The sequence below is a fragment of the Salmo salar genome, chromosome 13 (assembly GCF_965601325.2).
Source record: "Salmo salar chromosome 13, fSalSal1, whole genome shotgun sequence".
Lineage (NCBI taxonomy): Eukaryota > Metazoa > Chordata > Actinopteri > Salmoniformes > Salmonidae > Salmo > Salmo salar.
Genome location: NC_138303.1, coordinates 45167988 through 45193561, shown reverse-complemented (window position 1 = coordinate 45193561; position 25574 = coordinate 45167988). Strand labels below are relative to the sequence as shown.

Below are 25574 nucleotides of genomic sequence, written 5' to 3'. Positions count from 1 at the left end.
TTGTGTGGGTTGTAGACTCCGTCTCATGCTACCACTAGAGTGAAAGTACCGCCAGCATTCAAAAGTGACCAAAACATCAGCCAGGAAGCATAGGAACTGAGAAGTGGTCTGTGGTTTCCACCTGCAGAACCACTCCTTTATTGGGGGTGTCTTGCTTATTGCCTATAATTTCCACCTGTTGTCTATTCCATTTGCACAACAGCATGTGAAATGTATTGTCAATCAGTGTTGCTTCCTAAGTGGACAGTTTGATTTCACAGAAGTGTGATTGACTTGGAGTTACATTGTGTTGTTTAAGTGTTCCCTTTATTTTTTTGAGCAGTATACTATCAGCTTTTTATTTTGCTGATAAAGATAGCACCTCTACAGATGTTGAAAGAAAGAAATCCTATTTCTGTTCCCTAGTCAGAACTTACATTTAGTGTATCATTTTACTACAAGAAATGCTTAATTCTGCAGGAGTTAATATTAAGGCTATGTGAGAGGTTATAGAACAACAGTCAGTGTCCAGATTTCACTTTCAAATTAACCCATCTGTTCAGTAAACTACAGTTCCCTTGACGTGCCATAGGGCTATTTGAAGTCCCCGTCCTGTGACTGTCGAATTTGTACAGCGATTCGTATAGCGCCTCACAATCAATCAATCAATCGAATTTATTTATAAAGCACTTCTTACATTAGCTGATGTCACAAAGTGCTGTAAAGAAACCCAGCCTAAAACCCCAAACGGTAAGCAATGCAGGTGTAGAAGCAAGGTGGCTAGGAAAAACTCCCTAGAAAGGCCGGAACCTAGGAAGAAACCTAGAGAGGAACCAGGCTATGAGGGGTGGCCAGTCCTCTTCTGGCTGTGCCAGGTGGAGATCATAACTTAACATGGTCAAAATGTTCAAATGTTCATAGATGACCAGCAGGGTCAAATAATAATAATCACAGTGGTTGTAGAGGGCTTGGTGTAATACCTCAGGAGTGAATGTCAGTTGGCTTTTCATAGCCGATCACTCAGAGTATCTCTACCGCTCCTGCTGTCTCTAGAGAGTTGAAAACAGCAGGTCTGGGACACGGTAGCACGTCCAGTGAACAGGTCAGGGTTCCATAGCCGCAGGCAGAACAGTTGAAACTGGAGCAGCAACACGACCAGGGGGACTGGCGACAGCAAGGAGTCATCAGACCAGGTAGTCCTGAGGCATGGTCCTAGGGCTCAGGTCCTCTGAAAGAAAGAAAGAAAGAAAGAAAGAAAGAAAGAAAGAAAGAAAGAAAGAAAGAAAGAAAGAAAGAAAGAAAGAAAGAAAGAAAGAAAGAAAGAAAGAAAGAAAGAAAGAAAGAAAGAAAGAAAGAAAGAAAGAAAGAAAGAAAGAAAGAAAGAAAGAAAGAAAGAAAGAAAGAAAGAAAGAAAGAAAGAAAGAGAAAAAAATTGAGAAAAAAATAGAGAATTAGAGAGCGCAGACAACCTGTTGTGGATAGGGGGCAGTATTTTCACGGCCGGGTGAAAAAAACGTACCAGATTTAATCTGGTTACTACTCTTGCCCAGAAACTAGAATATGCATATAATTAGTAGATTTGGATAGAAAACACTCGAAAGTTTCTAAAACTGTTTGAATGGTGTCTGTGAGTAAACAGAACTCATATGGCAGGCAAAAACGTGAGAAGATTCCAAGCAGGAAGTGGCCTGTCTGACAATTTGTAGTCCTTCTGTTGCATCTCTATCGAAATTACAGTATCTGAGCTGTTACGTGACACTTTCTAAGGCTTCCATTGGCTCTCTAAAGCCTTCATAAACCGGATTGACGCATCTCCTGTCTCTGGGCAGATAACTGGAGCACAGTTTGTCAGTGGACTGCCTGGTGACAGAGAGATTGGAGATGCGCATTCACGAGACCTTGCCATTTTTTATTTTCCTCTTTGAATGAATACAACATTGTCCGGTTGGAATATTATCGCTATTTTACGAGAAAAATAGCATAAAAATTGATTTTAAACAGCGTTTGACATGCTTCTAAGTACGGTAATGGAACATTTTGATTTTTTTTGGCTCGAAATGCGCTCGCGCGTTACCCTTTGGATAGTGACCTGAACGCACGAACAAAACGGGGGTAATTGCACATAACTATGGATTATTTGGAACAAAAACAACATTTGTTGTTGAAGTAGCAGTCCTGGGAGTGCATTCTGATGAAGAACAGCAAAGGTAATACAATTTTTCTAATAGTAATTCTGAGTTTAGTGAGCCCCGAAGTTGGCGGGTGTCTGAATAGCTAGCCAGTGATGGCTGAGCTATGTACTCAGAATATTGCAAAATGTGCTTTCGCCGAAAAGCTATTTTAAAATCTGACATAGCGATTGCATAAAGGACTTCTGTATCTATAATTCTTAAAATAATTGTTATGTATTTTGTCAACGTTTATGATGAGTAATTTAGTATATTCACCGGAAGTTTTGGGTGGGAATGCTAATGTAAAAAGCAGTTTTTTGATATAAATATGAACTTGATTGAACAAAACATGCATGTGTTGTATTACATAATGTCCTAAGTGTCATCTGATGAAGATCATCAAAGGTTAGTGCTGCATTTAGCTGTGGTTTGGGTTTTTGTGACATATATGCTTGCTTTGAAAATGGCTGTGTGATTATTTTTGGCTGGGTACTCTCCTAACATAATCTAATGTTTTGCTTTCGCTGTAAAGCCTTTTTGAAATCGGACAATGTGCTTGGATTAACGAGAGTCTTATCTTTCAAATGGTGTAAAATAGTCATATGTTTGAGAAATTGAAGTTATAGCATTTTTAAGGTTTTTTGTATTTCGCGCCACGCTCTACCATTGGATATTGGTGAGGCGTTCCGCTGTCTGTCCTCAACAGGATAAAGACTTAAAGGTCGAGGCCGAGTCTGCGTCTCTCACATGGATAGGCAGACCATTCCATAAAAATCGAGCTCTATAGCAGAAAACCCTGCCTCCAGTGTCTTGTGACTGTAGCGTACGTGTAGGTATGTAGGACCAAATCGGAAAGATAGGTAGGAGCAAGCCCATGTAATGCTTTGTAGGTTAGCAGTAAAACCTAAAAGTAAAGCTGCGAAATGGAGAACGGAAAATAATGAAAATAATAATCATCATACATAACACTGCTATCATCCTCTTTTACCACCTCACCAAATCTTTCCCAAACATTACGTTTCTGGCCCCCCCCTTGTCATTATTTTCCATTCTCCATTTCGCAGCTTTTCTTTTATTGAATTCAACTCTGACTTTGTGCTTTTTTTCCCCCAGTGGATCGACATTAACTTTTTCTGCCCGTTCCCAAAAGCATTTGGCACGCGTACAGTTAGGCCCTAAACCTTATAGGCTTACGCACTAATGCCAGATAGCCTAAAAAGAATGAAAGAAAAACCTCAATGTAGCCAACAGATATAAATTTCACAAAAATTTTACATTTATGGATGTTTTTATGTATTGTTTCCTCTTTATGCACATCATCATATGCTCATTTATCACTCCAGTGTTAATCTGCTAAATTGTAATTATTCGCTCCTATGGCCTATTTATTGCCTTCCCTCCTCATGCCTTTTGTACACACTGTATATAGACTTTCTTTTTTTTCTACTGTGTCATTGACTTGTTTATTGTGTTATTGGCTTGTTTATTGTTTACTCCATGTGTAACTCTGTGTTGTTGTCTGTGTCACACTGATTTGCTTTATCTTGGCCAGGTCGCAGTTGTAAATGAGAACTTGTTCTCAACTAGCCTACCTGGTTAAATAAAGGTGAAATAAAACATTCTAAATAAAAATGATTCAACCACCCACCCACGCGCCCTTCATCCACATAATATTTCATGACCCCAAACACGCCGCCCCGATATGACTGCGAAGACTGCGGATTATGTGTCAACCCACTTATCACTAGTGTGTGTTAGTGTGCTACCTGGCATCCCTCCCCTCCTCAAGGCCTGTGGCCCACTTCTTGCCCCATCTGCTTGGATGAACTTTTCGCCCCTCGGCCCGCGTGGAGAACATAAAGTGTCTCGTAAAACAGTAATCATCTCTATGGACCAACGCTCCGTTCGCCAGGCAGCCATATTGGTTGGAGAACTCAAACGGAACTCGACTCTGTGTGTGTGTGTTGATGGACTCAAGGCCAAGAGTTCTTAACTTCTTGGAACATCAGGCAGAAAAGCAGACTGACAGACTGGCTTTGGGTCTGGCTCAATGTATTCCACATCCCCCAGGGCGGGGAACGAATGAACTAAGGAACGTCCATCAGTCCAGGATTGACCACATGATTGATTCGTTGACCATTATGCAACGGAGTGTACTGCAGAGCTTTCAACACCGCCATTAGAACGAGGAGGAGGTCTGTGAGAGTAGCTGCTGAAAGGTTTTGCATAAGAGACAAAGGATATGTCCCAAATGGCACCCTATTCCCTACATCGTCCACCAACACACACTTGGGGAATAGGGTGCCATTTGGGATGCGGCCTAACCATCTCAGAGGAAAACCACTGTCATTTCATTTCTGGCCTCGATACCCTACTCCGATGCTGAGCTGGAAATGAGCCTCAACATGTGGGAGAATGTCCAGCCAGAAACCACAGAGTTCTGATTGAGAACATTGTGATGTTTGCACTTGGGTTTCACCATAGAAATAGAAGGAGAAAAACTATGGGGACACTCAAAATGGCCACCAGTCCACCCATCATGGCATAATTGACCTGAATGGGGATATCCATTCTACTAATTCTCAGTGGTGGAAAAAGTACCCAATTGTCATACTTGAGTAAAAGTAAAGATACCTTCATAGAAAATGACTCAAGTAAAAGTGAAAGTCACCCAGTAAAATACTACTTGAGAAAAAGTCTAAAAGTATTTGGTTTTAAATATATTTAAGTATGAAAAGTCAATGTAATTGATCAAATATACATATGCATAAATCATTTCAAATTCCTTATATTATTAACCTCTATGGGCTGGGTGGGACGCTTGCGCTTGCAACAGCCAGTGTAATCCCGTGGCGCGTTATTCAAATACCTCAAAAATGCAAAAACTTCAATTTTTCAAACATATGACTATTTTACACCATTTTAAAGACAAGACTCTCGTTAATCTAACCACACTGTCCGATTTCAAAAAGGCTTTACAACGAAAGCAAAACATTAGATTATGTCAGCAGAGTACCCAGCCAGAAATAATCAGACACCCATTTTTCAAGCTAGCATATAATGTCACATAAACCCAAACCACAGCTAAATGCAGCACTAACCTTTGATGATCTTCATCAGATGACAACCCTAGGACATTGTTATACAATACATGCATGTTTTGTTCAATCAAGTTCATATTTATATCAAAAACCAGCTTTTTACATTAGCATGTGACTAGCATGTGACTAGCATTCCCACCAAACACTGCCGGTGAATTTACTAAATTTCTCACGATAAACGTTCACAAAAAGCATAACAATTATTTTAAGAATTATAGATACAGAACTCCTCTATGCACTCAATATGTCCGATTTTAAAATAGCTTTTCGGTGAAAGCACATTTTGCAATATTCTCAGTAGATAGCCCGGCATCACAGGGCTAGCTATTTAGACACCCAGCAAGTTTAGCATTCACCAAAGTCAGATTTACTATAAGAAAAATTTTATTACCTTTGCTGTCTTTGTCAGAATGCACTCCCAGGACTTCTACTTCAATAACAAATGTTGGTTTGGTCCCAAATAATCCATCGTTATATCCAAATAGCGGCGTTTTGTTCGTGCGTTCAAGACACTATCCGAAAGGGTAAATAAGGGTTACGAGCATGGCGCATTTCTTGACCAAAAAATTCTAAATATTCCATTACCGTACTTCGAAGCATGTTAACCGCTGTTTAAAATCAATTTTTATGCCACTTTTCTCGTAAAAAAGCGATAATATTCTGACCGGCAAAGTCTGTTTACATTCAACGAGAGAGAAAGTAAAAGCATGCTATCCCCTCATGCACGAGCCTCAGTCTAAAGGCCCTCTGATAGAGCACTTGCCAAATGCGCTAGTGTGTTTCAGCCTGGGCCTTGAATTACGTCATTCAGCTTTTTCCCGGGTTCTGAGAGCCTATGGGAGCCGTAGGAAGTGTCACGTTACAGCAAAGATCCTCAGTCTTCAATAAAAAGAGCCAAGATGAACAACAACTTGTCAGACAGGCCACTTCCTGGTCAGAATCTTCTCAGGTTTTTGCCTGCCATATGAGTTCTGTTATACTCACAGACACCATTCAAACAGTTTTAGAAACTTTAGGGTGTTTTCTATCCAAAGCCAATAATTATATGCATATTCTAGTTACTGGGCAGGAGTAGTAACCAGATTAAATCGGGTACGTTTTTTATCCGGCCGTGTAAATACTGCCCCCTATCCCCAACAGGTTAAGCAAACCAGATGGCACAATTGTATTGTTTTTTTTCATTCATGGATAGCCAAGGGCATACTTCAACACGCAGACATCATTTACAAACAAAGCATTTGTGTTTAGTAAGTCCGCGAGATCAGAGGCAGTATGGATGACCAGGGATGTTCTCCTGATAAGTGTGTAAATTGGACCATTTTACTGTCCTGCTAAAAATTCAAAATGTAACAAGTACTTTTGGGTGTCAGGGAAAATGTATGGAGTAAAAAGTACATTATTTTCTTTAGGAATGTAGTGGAGTAAAAGTAGTAAAATATAAATAGTAAAGTACAGTACAGATACACAAAACAACCATTTAAGTATTTCTGCTTAAGTACTTTACACCACTGGTTAATTATAATTCTATGGGTTCCATGTTGGTTGGTCCCTACTCAAGTAAAAAGTTGTGGTGGATCTAGAACTGGAACAAGAGCTGCTATATGCTTGGAAAATGGAGCATCACAGAGACACCTTTCAGTTTGATGCTTAGCTAGCCAGCTATAGGTTGTTGACAGTTAGTTAGCAAACACTCATTCACTCTTTTGTTAAAGTGCAGCCCTGGCAATTAATTCACTTGAACTCAACTAGTAAACACACAATGTCAGGACGCGACAGTAAGCTGTGGTCCACCCTCCTTATCTTCCACAGTGATCAGCCAACCTAAGACTTAACATTATGGCTCCCAGCTCTGGACGTTTTGGCAAGTACTGGACCCGGCTGAGATATGTGGGGGAAGACGAGGCCCCCAGTGGAGAATATGTTGGGGATAACCTTTTGTTTGAGTCTCATTGGATTAATGCCAGTGACATCTATAGTTTCATAGCCTTACCTTATAGGAAGGAACGTGAACTAGTTTTCAAAGCAGAGACGTCTTTGCACCACTTCCTGGAAGTCTATGCAACCAAGTCACGGGATGAGAAGTGGAAGCACTGGCAGGTGGAATCCTCAATGAACATCGATGAGAAGAACCTTCATCAAAAGATATCACACTGTTCTACAGCCAGCTGTGAAGCCCGTCGATAAGTATGGGACCTGGTACAATGTGAGAAAGCACAGGGTGAAGGTGAAGAGGGGAAGTACAGGAGAGCTGTTAAAGGTGCCGAACGCAATCGCTTTGGGTATCTACAGTGGTAGGGTTTTCAACACCAGAGAGGTAGCTGCTTCATCTGTAACCTTGCTGACCATCAAGCCAAAGAATGCACAACCATCAAGTGCTGGCTCTCCTTGACCACAAAGCCAGAGAATGTAAAAACACCAGCAAAAATGCACCCTATGTGATAAAAATGGCCACTCCTTCTAAGACAGGCAGCTTCCAGTGAAGAACCAGCAGAACAGGAACGCAAACAGCAGAAGGCCGAAGACAAGAAATCTGAGACCATTCAGTCATCGAGCGAGGAGAGTGAGAGCGCAAAAGAAGAAGACAATTTGACTCTTTTCTTCCTGAGAGCGAGGTTAATATATGTGAACGGTCCTCCAACGGGGACCCAGAAGGAGCCGGAGACACAAGGACAATGAGAGATCACCCCCTGCCGCCCACCCCTTCTGAGATGGCCAGCACGACTCCTCAACCGGTCACTCCTCACCATCTACAGGTAATGCAAAAAGAAAAGATGGGAAACGTAGCCCTACATAAGATGTCACCCTATATTTGTTTTATGAGGCCACACCAGTTTAACATCCTGAAGCATAATCTATGTGGCTTTTAATTGAAAGACATTTTTAAAAGAACTCTGCCTGAAAGATCTAACAGACACTTAACAATGTTTAAACGTAGACTCTTGAGTAAAAGGAATGTCTTTGGTGGAACTTTTACCCGTAGGGTATACGGTCATTATAGAATGTTATCTTAATTCTGTAATAGAAGCTAACGACCGGGAGGCAAGTTCGAACAAAACTAAAAAGGGAGAAGAACCATTGAAATGAAATGTGGAAGGGGTGAACAATGGGATATTCTTGTTTTGTGAATTCCTTAAAATCAATTCTCAGTCATTTGTGATGTAATGTATTGTATTGATGTTAATCAACTCTTTTGATCCCAAAAACTAGGGAAATATATAAAAAACAAGCCTATTGAATATGAAATAAAGACATTTTTTACACAAAAAAAAGTTACAAAATGAGATGGTGCAAAACAACTGTCTGTATCTCATGAAAGAGACAATTATCTTAGAACTATGTTTTTAAAGCTGATAAAAAAAATAACATGTCTCCAAAAGTGATGCGATGTCTCCAGGTGTGTTTATTGTTGTAACAAGGGTCGTATAAAGGGGACCAAGGCGCAGCGTGTAGAGTGCTCATACTTTACTTTAATGAAAACAAAAAAACAACAAAACGACAGCCAACAGTTCCGTCAGGTATACTAACAAAACGGAAAACAACTACCCACAAAACCCCATAGACAAACCCCAACTGAAATATGATCTCCAATTAGAGCTAACACGAACCAGCTGCCTCTAATTGGAGATCATCCAAAACTCAACCTAGAAATAGAAACATAGAAACAAAAAACATAGACTGCCCACCCATATCACACCCTGACCTAACTAACCAGAGAAAAAACAGCTCTCATAGGTCAGAGCGTGACAATTGTTAAGCGCATACATGTGTAACGTGGGTCAGTGTGCTGCTAACAGCTTAGCTTCCTCCACTGTTCGACTGCCCCATACTGGGCTAAAACCAGTGTTCCTCTGCTTCGTAATAAACGTGACCGCCCTCCTTGACAACGTTCCAACGGGTTGAGCCGCCAAAAAGGTAACAACTGACAGGCTCCATCCGCAACATTTCAAGCTAGCTGTGGAGTTTATAGTACATTCCTAACTTCGTTAGACATGCGCATTCACTTTCCATGCGCATAGCCTACACAGATCTGACTGCTGACTGTTGCACAGTGAGTGATAGAGGCGGTGGTTCAATGTGTGTGACTCTGTGTAGTCAAGCGTGGTTAAATGTTAAATGAAACGTGTCTCACTCGTTTTCTGTCAAAGTGTTATTACTATTATGGACAATATATTTGATAGGAGAGACTACTGTTTCCTGTTTCCGGTCACAACTTGCAGACTTGTTTACGCTGCTGTGCGTTTTGTTGCCGATCTTACTTTGCTACCTGACGGTTTTTTACTTTTTCATTACCGTATATTTTTACTTTTTCCCTCACTCAACTTTTTTCATTCAACTTTTTCACCCCGGAGGTTTTATCTGGACATGGTTCGTCAGGACTTCAAACAGCCGAAGCTAAGTAACATTAACATGATGCCTTCTAATTGCAGTCGTTGTACTTATAATATACAGGAGAACGATCGCCTTACGGCAAGGATAGCTGTGCTGCAAGCCCAGCTTCAGACGCGATCGTTAGGCAAGGGTAATTTCAGTGTAGGAAAGGATGAAACAGCGTCTGTGCCACCAGTAAGTACAGATAGTAACGTTAGTATAAACCCCCTCGCACGGTCCCCGCAGCCGGACATCTTTCTCATGGCTTCTGGAGGGAAACGCTGTAGGAATGCTCAACCGGTGTCGCTTATTCAGCCGACAGAAACTTTCAACCGGTTCTCCCCATTAAGCGAGTCGGAGTCGGAGGCCGAGATTTCTCTGGTCTCTACTCCTCCCGTTGTGGGGTCTGAGACGCCGACGGCTCCCACCATTAGCTCTGACAAATTGAAAACCCTAGTCATTGGCGACTCCATTACCCGCAGTATTAGACTTAAAACTAATCATCCAGCGATCATACACTGTTTACCAGGGGGCAGGGCTACCGACGTTAAGGCTAATCTAAAGACGGTGCTGGCTAAAGCTAAAACTGGCGAGTGTAGAGAGTATAGAGATATTGTTATCCACGTCGGCACCAACGATGTTAGGATGAAACAGTCAGAGGTCACCAAGCGCAACATAGCTTCAGCGTGTAAATCAGCTAGAAAGATGTGTCGGCATCGATTAATTGTCTCTGGCCCCCTCCCAGTTAGGGGGAGTGATGAGCTCTACAGCAGAGTCTCACAACTCAATCGCTGGTTGAAAACTGTTTTCTGCCCCTCCCAAAAGATAGAATTTGTAGATAATTGGCCCTCTTTCTGGGACTCACCCACAAACAGGACCAAGCCTGGCCTGTTGAGGAGTGACGGACTCCATCCTAGCTGGAGGGGTGCTCTCATCTTATCTACGAACATAGACAGGGCTCTAACTCCTCTAGCTCCACAATGAAATAGGGTGCAGGCCAGGCAGCAGGCTGTTAGCCAGCCTGCCAGCTTAGTGGAGTCTCCCACTAGCACAGTCAGCGTAGTCAGCTCAGCTTTCCCCATTGAGACCGTGTCTGTGCCTCGATCTAGGTTGGGCAAAATAAAAAATGGCGGTGTTCGCTTTAGCAATCTCACTAGTATAAAGACCTCCTCCATTCCTGCCATTATTGAAAGAGATTGTGATACCTCACATCTCAAAATTGGGTTACTTAATGTTAGATCCCTCACTTCCAAGGCAGTTATAGTCAATGAACTAATCACTGATAATAATCTTGATGTGATTGGCCTGACTGAAACATGGCTTAAGCCTGATGAATTTACTGTGTTAAATGAGGCCTCACCCCCTGGTTACACCATACCCCCTGGTTGACCATACTCCCCGTGCATCCGGCAAAGGCGGTGGTGTTGCTAACATTTACGATAGCAAATTTCAATTTACAAAAAAAAAAAATATGACGTTTTCGTCTTTTGAGCTTCTAGTCATGAAATCTATGCAGCCTACTCACTCACTTTTTATAGCTACTGTTTACAGGCCTCCTGGGCCATATGCAGTGTTCCTCACTGAGTTCCCTGAATTCCTATCGGATCTTGTAGTCATTGCAGATAATATTCTAATTTTTGGTGACTTTAACATTCACATGGAAAAGTCCACAGACCCACTCCAAAAGGCTTTCGGAGCCATCATCGACTCAGTGGGTTTTGTCCAACATGTCTCTGGACCTACTCACTGCCACAGTCATACTCTGGACCTAGTTTTGTCCCATGGAATAAATGTTGTGGATCTAAATGTTTTTCCTCATAATCCTGGACTATCGGACCACCATTTTATTACGTTTGCAATTGCAACAAATAATCTGCTCAGACCCCAACCAAGGAGCTTTAAAAGTCGTGCTATAAATTCTCAGACAACCCAAAGATTCCTTGATGCCCTTCCAGACTGCCTCTGCCTACCCAAGGACGTCAGAGGACAAAAATCAGTTAACCACCTAACCGAGGAACTCAATTTAACCTTGCGCAATACCCTAGATGCAGTTGCACCCCTAAAAACTAAAAACATCTGTCATAAGAAACTAGCTCCCTGGTATACAGAAAATACACGAGCTCTGAAGCAAGCTTCCAGAAAATTGGAACGGAAATGGCGCCACACCAAACTGGAAGTCTTCCGACTAGCTTGGAAAGACAGTACCGTGCAGTATCGAAGAGCCCTCACTGCTGCTCGATCATCCTATTTTTCCAACTTAATTGAGGAAAATAAGAACAATCCGAAATTTCTTTTTGATACTGTCGCAAAGCTAACTAAAAAGCAGCCTTCGCAAATGGAGGATGGCTTTCACTTCAGCAGTAATAAATTTATGAACTTCTTTGAGGAAAAGATCATGATCATTAGAAAGCAAATTACAGACTCCTCTTTAAATCTGGGTATTCCTCCAAAGCTCCATTGTCCTGAGTCTACACAACTCTGCCAGGACCTAGGATCAAGGGAGATACTAAAGTGTTTTAGTACTATATCTCTTGACGCAATGAAAATAATCATGGCCTCCAAACCCTCAAGCTGCATACTGGACCCTATTCCAACTAAACTACTGAAAGAGCTGCTTCCTGTGCTTGGCCCTCCTATGTTGAACATAATAAATGGTTCTCTATCCACCGGATGTGTACCAAGCTCACTAAAAGTGGCAGTAATAAAGCCTCTCTTGAAAAAGCCGAATCTTGATCCAGAAATTATAAAAAACTATCGGCCTATATCGAATCTTCCATTCCTCTCAAATTTTTTGGAAAAAGCTGTTGCACAGCAACTCACTGCCTTCCTGAAGACAAACAATGTATACGAAACGCTTCAGTCTGGTTTTAGACCCCATCATAGCACTGAGACTGCACTTGTGAAGGTGGTAAATGACCTTTTAATGACGTCAGACCGAGGCTCTGCATCTGTCCTCGTGCTCCTAGATCTTAGTGCCGCTTTTGACACCATCGATCACCACATTCTTTTGGAGAGATTGGAAACCCAAATTGGTCTACATGGACAAGTTCTGGCCTGGTTTAGATCTTATCTGTCGGAAAGATATCAGTTTGTCTCTGTGAATGGTTTGTCCTCTGACAAATCAATTGTAAATTTCGGTGTTCCTCAAGGTTCCGTTTTAGGACCACTATTGTTTTCACTATATATTTTACCTCTTGGGGATGTTATTCGAAAACATAATGTTAAATTTCACTGCTATGCGGACGACACACAGCTGTACATTTCAATGAAACATGGTGAAGCCCCAAAATTGCCCTCGCTAGAAGCCTGTGTTTCAGACATAAAGAAGTGGATGGCTGCAAACTTTCTACTTTTAAACTCGGACAAAACAGAGATGCTTGTTCTAGGTCCCAAGAAACAAAGAGATCTTCTGTTGAATCTGACAATTAATCTGGATGGTTGTACAGTCGTCTCAAATAAAACTGTGAAGGACCTCGGCGTTACTCTGGACCCTGATCTCTCTTTTGAAGAACATATCAAGACTGTTTCAAGGACAGCTTTTTTCCATCTACGTAACATTGCAAAAATCAGAAATGTTCTGTCCAAAAATGACGCAGAAAAATTAATCCATGCTTTTGTTACTTCTAGGCTGGACTACTGCAATGCTCTACTTTCCGGCTACCCGGATAAAGCACTAAAAAAACTTCAGTTAGTGCTAAATACGGCTGCTAGAATCCTGACTAGAACCAAAAAATTTGATCATATTACTCCAGTGCTAGCCTCCCTACACTGGCTTCCTGTTAAGGCAAGTGCTGATTTCAAGGTTTTACTGCTAACCTACAAAGCATTACATGGGCTTGCTCCTACCTATCTTTCCGATTTGGTCCTGCCGTACATACCTACACGTACGCTACGGTCACAAGACGCAGGCCTCCTAATTGTCACTAGAATTTCTAAGCAAACGGCTGGAGGTAGGGCTTTCTCCTATAGAGCTCCATTTTTATGGAATGGTCTGCCTACCAATGTGAGAGACGCAGACTCAGTCTCAACCTTTAAGTCTTTACTGAAGACTTATCTCTTCAGTAGGTCCTATGATTAAGTATAGTCTGGCCCAGGAGTGTGAAGGTGAACGGAAAGGCTGGAGCAACGAACCGCCCTTGCTGTCTCTGCCTTGCCGGTTCCCCTCTTTCCACTGGGATTCTCTGCCTCTAACCCTTTTACAGGGGCTGAGTCACTGGCCTACTGGTGTTCTTCCATGCCGTCCATGGGAGGGGTGCGTCACTTGAGTGGGTTGAGTCACTGACGTGGTCTTCCTGTCTGGGTTGGCGCCCCCCCCTTGGGTTGTGCCATAGCGGAGATCGTTGTGGGCTATACTCGGCCTTGTCTTAGGACGGTAAGTTGGTGGTTGGAGACATCCCTCTAGTGGTGTGGGGGCTGTGCTTTGGCAAAGTGGGTGGGGTTATATCCTGCCTGTTTGGCCCTGTCCGGGGGTATCATCGGATGGGGCCACAGTGTCTTCTGATCCCTCCTGTCTCAGCCTCCAGTATTTATGCTGCAGTAGTTTATGTGTCGGGGGGCTAGGGTCAGTCTGTTACATCTGGAGTATTTCTCTTGTCTTATCCGGTGTCCTGTGTGTATTTAAACATGCTCTCTCTAATTCTCTCTTTCCCTCTTTCTGTCTTTCTCTCGGAGGACCTGAGCCCTAGGACCATGCCTCAGGACTACCTGGTATGATGACTCCTTGCTGTCCCCAGTCCACCTGGCCGTGCTGCTGCTCCAGTTTCAACTGTTCTGCCTGCGGCTATGGAACCCTGACCTGTTCACCGGACGTGCTTGTTGCACCCTCGACAACTACTATGATTATTATTATTTGACCATACTGGTCATTTATGAACATTTTAACATTTTAACATCTTGACCATGTTCTGTTATAATATCCACCCTGCACAGCCAGAAGAGGACTGGCCACCCCTCATAGCCTGGTTCCTCTCTAGGTTTCTTCCTAGGTTTTTGGCCTTTCTAGGGAGTTTTTCCTAGGGAGTATTTCCTAGCCACCGTGCTTCTTTCACATGCTTTGCTTGCTGTTTGGGGTTTTAGGCTGGGTTTCTGTACAGCACTTTGAGAATATCAGCTGATGTACGAAGGGCTATATAAAAATAAATTTGATTTGATTTGTTTCTAGGGAACATTGGAATGGCGGCGGTGTTCCAATGCAGTGCTTAACTGTCTAGTCAAGTGTGGTTGAATGAAACGTGTGTCTCACGGGTCAAAGTGTTATTATCGTGTCTCAATGGTTTTCTGTCAAAGGGTTATTGTTTTCTTAGACACCAGACTACTCGCACCCTCCATGTCTGAGTGACCAGGCTTAATCAAATGTTTCCCTCCTGCGTAAACTATCATCACAAGATGCCTCTTCCCCTCTCAGGGATTTACGCCAGTGCTTGACCTAAAGACTCATAGCTTTGTTTTTTATGGGCTGCCTGAGGTAATTTCATTAAGTTCTTTGGCCGGAAGCCTTCGTTCGGCCTCCCATACGCTGCTCACGCGCTGCTGTTTAATTTGAATGGATCAGAAGTGGATCAGCGATTGATGCTGCACTGCAGTAATGTGACACATTGGTTACGTCCCAAATGGCACCCTATTTCCTATTTAGTGCACTACTTTTGACCAGGGCCCATAAGGCTTTGGTCAAAAGTAGTACACTGTATAGGGAATTGGGTGCCATTTTGGACAAAGCCAATGTCCAAAGGAGACAGGATAATCATATTGCATTAAGTTATGAGAACCATCGGTAGAACAATGGAATAGTTTGAAGGTGAAGGTGGCATGTGAGGAGAATCTGGCACTGTTCTAGTTCCATAGCTCTCTGGGACACTGAGTCTCTACAGATGCGGTGAAGAGGTCAACGAAGCTTGACCCAAACAATGGTAATGCCATGAAAAATTTGCCTACATTTAGGCTAGTGTTTATATGTGTATTTCATACTGTGATGAGGTAAAAATCGCTTGCATGGATGTCAACCCCAATACATGTTCATGTCATCGACACCCAACAAACTGCATTGCAGTTTAAAAAGACTGACTACTACCAGTGATTGCTCTATGCTAGCTATGCTAACCAGTTATATGAACAGGCGTTAGCATTTAGCAGTCACTTCTTCTTAACCTGAAAAATAACAACTTCTAAATGTTATGCAGTGAAAACAGCCAAATTTATCCAAAATCGGACTTTAGTAACCACATTATGGGCCTGTTACAACACATCAATCATAACGGATTTGACGATGACCACTTTGTTAGATCAGATGTTGAATGTGCGCAAATCCGATTCCGGCGTCCTTCTATCCCCCACAGTCTGCGTTCCATGGACCTCTTTACCATATCTTTTGGCTCAGGGCCTTGCTGCTCTGGAATGGTCAGACGGAGAAAGACAACACTCCTGGTAAAACCCTCGTTTGTTTGTTTGCTGGTGGCGGTGACATGAAAACAGAGACAGTGTGCACACACAAACACACAAACGCACGCAACAAAGTATGTTTATAAAAAACACACAATCACACTCAAACACACACTCACTTTCACTCTCTCTTGTATAGTAAAGTCAAATGTATTTAAAATGCATTTAACAAGGGTCACAAAACTTTACATAATTCAAAACAGGCCCCGATGATGACCTACCTACCTCCATGTGTGTTCAGCCAGGTGGGTTGTGAACATGCTGTTGTTGACAAAGCTGACTCAGCCAATAGTTAGTCATAGACGGTGGTATTCATGACCAACAGGCCACTCCAGGAAACCCCATAAAGAGATCACAGGTTTTATATGTCTAGTAACAATGTTGTTAACAAAGGAGGAATTAAGGGATGAGATGGCGTGAAAACAACAGTAAATGCCAATGACTCAGTAATCACATAACAACGACGTAACAACACCTTACACAGTAAAGTACATTTATTCCTATGGTTGGACGTTTCTCCTGTCTATCTCTCTCTCGCTCTTCCCCCATCCCATAACAACAACAGTATAGGCTACATACAGTACAGTCAATCTAGCCTATTACAATGCGGTATATATATATATCTCTCTCTAGCTCTCTCTGAGAGTTCATAGGTATGTATAATAACATTGGCTCCCCTTCCCTCTGGCTGTTAATTCCTCCTCCCGTTCTAGAGGACAGGCTAGTTTGAGCCAAAAGGAAGGGGAAGGGGGAGGAGAGGGAGGGAGGGCGAGGGGGAAGGAGGGATGGTAAGAGCAGACGGAGCTCAAATTCAGTCCTGTCAGTGAGTAGAGGCACTCAGAAATAGCAGAGAAGAGAGAGAGCCCGGAAACGCATGGTGAACTAATGGATTACTCTCTAAGACTCTTGTGAACTACACAGCACCGACATACCATCAACCACACAACCTGGCAAATACAGTACAGACATACAATATTCACACTGATTTCACTTCAGCCTCATACACTCAACAAGCTCTCTACACATTTAGATCACACAGACTTTGAGACAGACAGTTCGAACAGAGGTCTCTTAATCTACATTAGAGTAAACAGACAAACAGATCCTCTGATTCTGACACAAACACAGACACAATGGAAATGCATGGGCTTCAGTGTTGAACTGAAGGACCAAAGATGTGAATTTCGGTGAGGATTCTGACACCTTTGTGAAACATCACTGAAGAGCACCACAAGCAAAAGTGAGTACAGTACTTTACCTTTTAACTCACTTGAGCGTTTGTAGCTATCTTTTACTTTTCCTTGTAACGTTATGACCAAGTAAAACAACACATTTCACAGCACCGATCCGGTGTAAACATATGTATATTTTTTTAATCCTCAGATGTTACAGTAGCTGTGCGTTTGTCTGAGCATGGCAGTTTACAACAATAAATAGTCGGTGAGCGTGTGTGAAGCATGATGACAGGCAAAATGAGACAAGATTATACTAAAAGCTTTGTGATAAACATGCTAGCCTATAGACATTCAGATGCAGAAAGTCAACAAAATTCTGCTATATGTACCTAGCCTATATGTCAACACTCTTGCCACACTTATCTCAGTTAGTTCAATAAAGGTGAAATAAATAAAAAAATCTTTGTATAACTGACCAATCCCAGGTCAGTAGCTGTGTATGTAAGGATTCTTATGGGAGCTCCTGGTCCTGGGAATTGCCACTGCGTTTAGACCAGACAATCATCAGTCTAATACATTTTTATGGAAAATAATGAGTCTCTCTCCTTTCCTGAGAAGACCAGAAAGGCCTGCACGCTATATGCTCCGTATTTCACCTTTAATGACAATATTTGACTAATGAAGAACGTTTTAAACGTTTGCATTAAAGGTGGTATAAAGAGCATTTAGCGTGTGGACCTTTCTGTACTTTTCATAAAGTTTTTGTAGGCTGTGGTTATGACTACAACCATTTCTCTCTCCTTCCTTCCCCTGCTGTAGCAGGACACGCATGAAGAGGTTGACTATGCACTGACAAAGAGGTGAGAGCCGAGACTGAGACAGGGAGAGAAGATTTATACTCACCTTGGTTTGTTCTTCTCTTCTGGTGTGTTCGTGCCTAGCCTACATTCTGTCACACTGACCAAAACTCTTTTGATGCTAATTAATAGCTGTATGAACCCAGATCATTATTCAAATATACACTCATAAAGTATCAATTGTACACAGACAAAATCAAAAACTGAGGCCGACTCCATTTAGTCGACTGGTCGATTGTTTGGTCAATAGGCTGTTTGTCGACCGAGATTTCTTTAGTCGAGCAGTTGCAAATTATTAAAAAAAAATGTATCATGCTCAAGTCACATGTCTGATTCGTGCCTGTGTCTGTGGACTAATCCATTACGGAAGCCATGTGGATGGCACAGTCCATCACCCTAAGACGTGCTACTGAAATTGTAATTGGTTATATCATGTAAGAATAATGGTGCAACACTAATAAATATAATATTATTTTATAACAAATGTGCTACCTCCAGCGCTGTCTATAGTTCTTAAACATAATCGTCAGTGAACCGTTGAATTGGTGCCTTTCCCTATATGTTGCTATGTGCATAATAGCGAAGTTAACCAGCATATTAGTGTTGAGAACAATGCAGCGGAGGCGGCAGCGGAGTGAGGAGACGAGGAAACAGCTCTTGCCTTAATTGTCTAAGAAGATTGAGTAGAGAGGAAACCCCAACTTAATTAGGTCTATAATCAATAGCCTAACTGTTAAACATGCCTGGATTTATAAATCATCCATATATAATCTACAGAAATAAGACAGATCCTGCCTCTGTTGCATGGTCGTGTTTGTGTTTAGCCTGCTGAATCCGGTGAGCACCAAGCCTCACGCAACCGTAAAATGTTGGATAAAGCCATTTCGCAAATTCGTCTCTTTTTCATCTTTGCAATGCTGTGATAAAGGCTTTACAATTGTTTTTCGTTAGAACAGACTGACTGATATTATTTATAATTTATTTAGTGTTTACACTGTTCTAAACGGGCAGAAAAAAATGATATTGTAATCTAACAGCACCTGTTTGTCACACGCAATATGCACGCAGCTCTCCCTCCTATACCCTCATTTTTCTTGATCTCCTTCTTCTTATTGTTATTATTACAATTATTACTTTGATCATCATTATAATAAGTAATGTCATAATCATTAGTAGGTTTCTTACAGTAGTAGCCTTGTATAACCACCATCGAGCTGCAGTCCTAAGAGTGCGTCCGGTTTAATCTTAATACCGTAATTTACCTATATTTCAATATTTAGGCTACTGTATCAATCAATCACTTATTTGTTCATGTCATCACACAGCATACAAGTCATTCATTCTTTGAAATGCAATCAAGCATTTAAGTTTTAAAATGAAATAACAAACGAAGCTTTGGATAAGTAGCTCCGTACAAACAATAAACCGCAATTCATGAATGCATGTAACTGTTTTAAGTCTTTGCTGTAATAAAGGATTTATATATATTTTTTCTCCTTATAACAGACTCTCTGATACACTTCTAATTAATTTTGTCTTGTTTACACTGTTCCAAATGGTCAGAAAAAAGTATAATATTGTAATCCAACAGCAGTTGTTTGGCACACAATACTCACTCAGCACTTCCTCCTATACCCTCCTTTTCTTGAGCTCCAGTAATTTCCACAACTAAGTCCAAATGTCTTCCACACATCTGACTTCCACATTCCCTCCTGAAAAACCAGTAAACATTCACCTGTTTAAAAAAAAAACAAATTCACGTCCTCCGGTTCCATTTTGCTGTCAAGTGTTATAACCAATTTATAGATGTCATTATGATAGGCTATAGGTCAAGCCCTAATGGTCAGGCCCTATTGGTCACGTGCATTGTATTTATGTTGACGATCATCCTTATGAATGGTTGTTTATTATTAAAGAGATTCTCCGGTACTTTTGTATACAAAAGGTGGTCCCCGAAAATTGCTTAATATGTCACATTATGTGCATACAGTGCCTTTGGAAAGTATTCAGACCCCTTGACATTTTCCACATTTTGTTAGGTTATAGCCTTATTCTAAAATTGATGCGATTGTTTTTTTTTCTCATCAATCTACACACAATAAGGACAAAGCAAAAATAGTTTGTATTTTTGGTTGCTAATTTATATAAAATAAATATCACATTTATATAAGTATTCAGACCCTTTACTCAGAACTTAGTTGAAGCACCTTTGGCATTAATTACAGCCTTGAGACTTCTTGGGTATGATGCTAAAAGCTTGGCGCACCTGTATTTGGGGAGTTTCTCCCATTCTTCTCTGCAGATCCTCTCAAGCTCTGTCAGGTTGGATAGGGAGCGTTGCTGCACAGCTATTTTCAGGTCTCTCCAGAGATGTTCGATCGGGTTTGACTGGATAGGCCACTCAAGGTCATTCAGAGACTTGTCCCGAAGTCACTCCTGCGTTATCTTGGCTGTGTGCTTAGGGTCGTTGTCCTGTTGGAAGGTGAACCTTCACCCCAGTCTGGGGTCCTGATCGCTCTGAAACAGGCTTTCATCAAGGATCTCTCTCTACTTTGCTACGTTCATCTTTGCCTCAATCCTGACAAGTCTCCTAGTCCCTGCCGCTGAAAAACACCCCCACAGCATGATACTGCCACCACCATGCTTCACCATAGGGATGGTGCCAGGTTTCCTCCAGGCGTAACGCTTGGCATTCAGTCCAAAGAGTTCAATCTTGGTTCCATCAAACCAAATAATCTTGTTTCTCATGGTCTGAGAGTCTTTAGGTGCCTTTTGGCAAACTCCCTTCGGGCTGTCATGTGCCTTTTACAGGAGTGGTTTCCGTCTGGCCACTCTACAATGAAGGCCTGATTGGTGGAGTGCTGCAGAGATTGCTGTCCTTCTGGAAGGTTCTCCCATCTCCACAGAGGAACTCTAGAGCTCTGTCAGACCATCAGATCTTGGTCACCCCCCAAGACCAAGGCCTTCTCCCCCGATTGCTCAGTTTGACCAGGCGGCCAGCTCTAGGAAGTGTCTTGGTGGTTACAAACTTCTTCCATTTAAGAATGATGGAGGCCACTGTGTTCTTGGGGACCTTCAACGCTGCAGAAATGTTTTGGTACCCTTCCCCAGATCTGTGCCTCGACACAATTCTGTCTCGGAGCTCTACAGACAATACCTTCGCCCTCATGGCATGGTTTTTTCTCTGACATGCACTGTCAACTGTGGGACCTTATATAGACCCTTCCAAATCATGTCCAGTCAATTGAATTTACCACAGGTGAACTCCAATCATGTTCTAGAAAAATCTCAAGATGATCAATGGAAACAGGATGCACCTGAGCTCAATTTTGAGTCTCATAGCAAAGGGTCTGAATACTTATGTAAATAAGGTATTTATTTCGTTGTTATACATTTGTAAAAATGTCTAAAAATCTGTTTTCACTTTGTCATTATGGGGTATCCTGCATAGATTGATTAGATTTTGTATTTATTTAATCCATTTTAGAATAAGGCTGTAACAAAATTTGGAAAAAGTCAAGGTGTCTGAATACTTTCCGAATGAAATATGGGTGTCTGTGGATCCGGAGACACAGAGAACCAAAAATTCATGGCAACAACACTATAGAAACGAAGACAGTGAAAAATCATTGTTTAGTCCCTTTGAATCCACAGTGTTCCTCCTGGTGAAATTTGGACGTGCTCTATGTTTACAAAGCACCTTCCTCCCTGTGCTTTGTAGCCATAGAACAAACGTTGTGCTATAAATTGCCTTTTACCTAGAAACATACAATATTATTATTACAATTTTGTTTTATATTGTTGTGTCTCAATGGCCCACTTGGCTATAAATAGGAGCCTGTAAGTGCAATGGTCAGGTCACTCTGAGGAAGATGTCAGCTTGACATCGAAATGTCAGTCACCTGTTTGCATCCTGTACTGGATTAAAGTGAGCAAAAATACATAAATTTCTGCCTTTTTTTGTTATGTGCTCCAACTCCTTTTTACCTCAAATTAGTTTTTCTTGGTAAGCCATTATCATGATTTTTGTCATTGTTGTTGAGTACCCCTCCTTTCCTTTGTTTGCTGAAGCGCAAAGGCCAACCTGAACTGACACCGTTAAATTATTTAACAATTTAAACAATTTTTGGGATGTGAACAGTTTGTGAAACTTTTTTGCCATTGCACTCATAAGCTTCCATGAATTTGAAACAAAAGCTTGACCTTGGCTGGGAATCAGACTCCAGAGCCCTTTACAAGCTCTTTGCAGAATGTTACTTTTGTCACGCCCCGACCTGAGAGAGATGTTTTATTTCTCCATTTTGTTAGGTCAGGGTGTGGGGTGGGCATTCTATGTGTTATATTTCTATGTTGTTTTTTTCCTTTGATTGGCCTAGTATGGTTTCCAATCAAAGGCAGCTGTCTATCGTTGTCTCTGATTGGGAATCATACTTAGGCAGCCCTTTTCCCTCCTTCAGCGTGGGATCTTGTTTTTGTACAGCTCAGTAAGCCTGCAGAATGTGACGTTCGTTTTTCATTATTTTGATTTAGTGTTCTGAGTAAAATAAAATAGAAATATGAACACTTACCACGCTGCACCTTGGTCTTCTCCTTACGACGATCATCACAGAAGATCCCAACACATTATGACCAAGCAGCGTGGTATGGACCAGTGGACGTTTGAGGAGATTAGGAGGAGTATATCCTGGACTTTGGAAGGAATAGTGGCAGGAGACAAGAGCCTGCCAGGGAAGCAGGCGGAAGCAGCGAAGGAGGGACAGCTACGAAGTCAGGAAGGAAGGCCACAGAAACCCCCCCCCCAAAAAAAATTGGGGGGGGGCACATGGAGCAGTCGACGGAGCCGAGGAGGGAACCAGAGCCAATCCAGGAGAAAATAGATATGGGAGAGTTGTTGAGTTGGTTTAGGATGCAGTCTGGCACCACCTGTGCCAGCCCCTCACATCAGGCCTCCGGCGACAGTTCCCAGTCCAGAGCTTCCGGCGACAGTTCCCAGTCCAGAGCCTCCAGCAACATTCCCCAGTCCGGTGAGACCTGTTCCGGCTCCACGTAAGAAGCCTCCAGTGATGATCCATGGTCCAAAGCCTCCAGTGATGATCCATGGCACGAAGCCTCCAGTGATGATCCATGACACGAAGCCTCCAGTGATAATCGATGGCCCGGAGCCTCCAGTGATAACCCATGGCAAGAAGCCTGTAGGGAAGATCCATGGCCCGGAGCCTGTAGGGATGATCCATGGCACAAAGCCTCCAGTGGTGATCCATGGCGCGGAGCCTGCAGTGATGATCCACGGCATGGAGCCTGCAGCGACGGCCCACGGTCCGGAACCTCCAGCGACGGCCCACAGTCCGGAACCTCCAGCGACGGCCCACAGTCCGGAACCTCCAGCGACGGCCCACAGTCCGGAACCTCCAGCGACGGCCCACAGTCCGGAACCTCCTGAGACGGCCCACATTCCGGAACCTCCAGAGACGGCCCACATTCCGGAACCTCCAGAGACGGCCCCCAGTCCGGAACCTTCAGCGACGTTCCCCAGTCCGGAACCTTCAGCGACGTTCCCCAGTCCGGAACCTTCAGTCCGGAACCTTCAGCGACGTTCCCCAGTCCGGAACCTTCAGCGACGTTCCCCAGTCCGGAACCTCCAGCGACGTTCCCCAGCCCGGAACCTCCAGCGGCGTTCCGCAGCCCGGAGCCTCCAGCGGCGTTCCGCAGCCCGGAGCCTCCAGCGGCGGCCCGCAGCCCGGAGCCTCCAGCGGCGGCCCGCAGCCCGGAGCCTCCAGCGGCGGCCCGCAGCCCGGAGCCTCCAGCGGCGGCCCGCAGCCCGGAGCCTCCAGCGGCGGCCCGCAGCCCGGAGCCTCCAGCGGCGGCCCGCAGTCCGGAGCCTCCGACGACGATCCACAGTCCAGTGGCACAAAAGCAGAGGGATCAGTGGGCGGTAACATAGCATCCAAACACACCATATTTCAGCTTGCACAAACCCTGTGATATCAACAGGGGTGTAAACTAAAGTACCAGTACTTAAAGATGGACGCCAGGATCTTAAGCATAACGATATCATACGAATTGAACACAAAAACAACAAAAAAAGTTTGTTTTGCAGGACGTAACATATCATACAAAAGGGATGACATAGTACACAAAAAACGGGATCCCTTTTGGCTCATGAGCACCAATTTTAAAACAACTGGCTGAAATAATACAAAAGTTTGATAGTAAAAATACTTTAAAGTACTAATTAAGTGGGGTCTTTTGTACCTTACTTTATTACTTTTACTTTTACTCCACTACAGTTCTAAAGAAAATAATGTCATTTTTACTTAATACATTTTCCCAAAAGTACTCATTACATTTTGAATGCTTAGCACGACAGGGAAATGGTCCAATTCACACCCTTATCAAGAGAACATCCCTGGTCGTCCCTACTGCCTCTGACCTGGCGGAATCACTAAACAGATGCTTTGTTTGTAAATTATGTTTGAGTGTTGGAGGCTATCCATAAAAATGTTTTTTGTATTGTGCCATCTGGTTTGCTTAATATAAGGAATGTGAAATTATTTCTACGTTTACTTCAGTAATTTTCTATTAAGGTATCTTGAATTTTTTACTCAAGTATGACAATTGGGTACTTTTTCCACCACTGGCTATCAGTACATTATAATTAAAGTAGGTACCCCTCAATATACACTTCATTATAAATAGACAAATCCTGTATAACACCTAGTAATAACATTGTACTTATGCAGATATTACATGTACTCTGTGGTGTACTAGTATATTTATTCTCCCACTTGGATCTCGCATCCACAAGGTTTAAATTGAGGGCCAGGTTGTCAAAATGGGTAATGTACTGTAAAGGTACACATTAGTTACAAGTAAGTACCCCTCGAGATACGCAGGTTTTAGCTAGTTAAAATGAAGTGTAACAACTAGTAATTACATTGTACTTAGGCAAACATTACATGTGCTTTGAAATAGTGTCTTATTCCTTATCTGGGATGACACTTGTATTAGATCGGTTTTCGTCAGCTCAACCAAGTTAACCCTTTATTTTGGGGGCAAGTGCTAGCAACAATGCTGACTGTAGATATATTTTGAACAGTGCACATTCATGGTTTAGTATTTAGAGTTTATTGAGCATAGGCGATGATCTCTCAGACACGCAGTGCATCCACATGGGATCCAAACCTTTGTCACAGCCTACCCATTTGTAACAACCATGGTAACAAGCATTCATTGTTACACTTCTGTAATTACTACCAATTACATGTTGTTATCACATTTTATACAACGGGTGGGTCTAATCCTAAATGCTGATTGGTTAAAACCGCATTCCAGCCGGTGTCTATTCAACAAGTTACCACCGGCTAAATCTATGTTAAAATGCCTATTTACTCTGTTCAATCTCACTGCACAATCCACTGTCTCATCAGCCCAGCCAGGCAATTTATAAACTTGATCTCCACTATAAAAAGCATCTAGACATTATCTCAC

The 25574-nt window shown here is 42.5% G+C and overlaps 1 protein-coding gene across 2 annotated transcripts in view; it reads left to right on the top strand.

The window, feature by feature from the left end:
- The first annotated feature begins 16827 nt into the window (after positions 1–16827).
- Positions 16828–25574, top strand: part of LOC106567019 (vasopressin V2 receptor) — a 57836-nt gene continuing 49089 nt past the window's right edge. Inside the window, exons 1-2 of one of the 2 annotated variants that reach the window (XM_014135793.3) lie at positions 16828–17294; positions 18052–18089. The gene's annotated coding sequence lies outside the window, so the exon portion shown is untranslated. Of the gene's footprint in view, positions 17295–18048; positions 18090–25574 lie in introns of both variants that reach the window. The other variant, XM_014135792.3, reaches the window with a different exon arrangement.